This window comes from Centruroides vittatus, unplaced genomic scaffold (genome assembly GCF_030686945.1).
Source record: "Centruroides vittatus isolate TY-2023 unplaced genomic scaffold, ASM3068694v2 contig_19, whole genome shotgun sequence".
Taxonomy (NCBI): domain Eukaryota; kingdom Metazoa; phylum Arthropoda; class Arachnida; order Scorpiones; family Buthidae; genus Centruroides; species Centruroides vittatus.
The window spans coordinates 1,207,441-1,208,004 of record NW_027121169.1 but is presented as its reverse complement, the minus strand read 5'-3'; positions in this window follow the sequence as shown (position 1 = coordinate 1,208,004).

Genomic DNA, 564 nt, shown 5'->3' with positions numbered 1-564 from the left:
AATCTGATGCTCGACATATTCGAAAGAATGGATACTTTATCTGAAGAAATAAGAGCCGAAGAAAATGTTGAAATAGAAAATAGAAAGAAATATGCAGAACAATTCGGATTTATAGAAGAGCAAGAAGCTAATAAAGAAGAGAAGTTACAGTTTTCGAGACGATTTTTGGATAACGATGCGCGTAGAAGCGAATTGCATAAAATCGCGGGGATGGTATCGCTAAAAAAGGAAAATTTAATAAGAAAAATGGATCTTAACCAAGTTAAAGAAGTTCGAGAAACTCAAAAGTCCGTTTTAATATGCGGACACGAAAATAAAACACACGTCCCTTATAAAACTGAAGATTTCAAAGGCGTTTACGGAAGATTTAGCAAAGACTCGCGTGTTTAACTATTGATGTAAATATGTTTTATGTGATATTTTAATAAATATTAAATTTTCTAAGTCTCTAAATTCTTAATTATCCTATAATGACTCGACAAAATAGTGCTGTGTATTTATAAAACCGCCAGCCAATAATCGTTCACGTGTCAGGTGACGTCATTTGAAAATGATTAAGTAAAA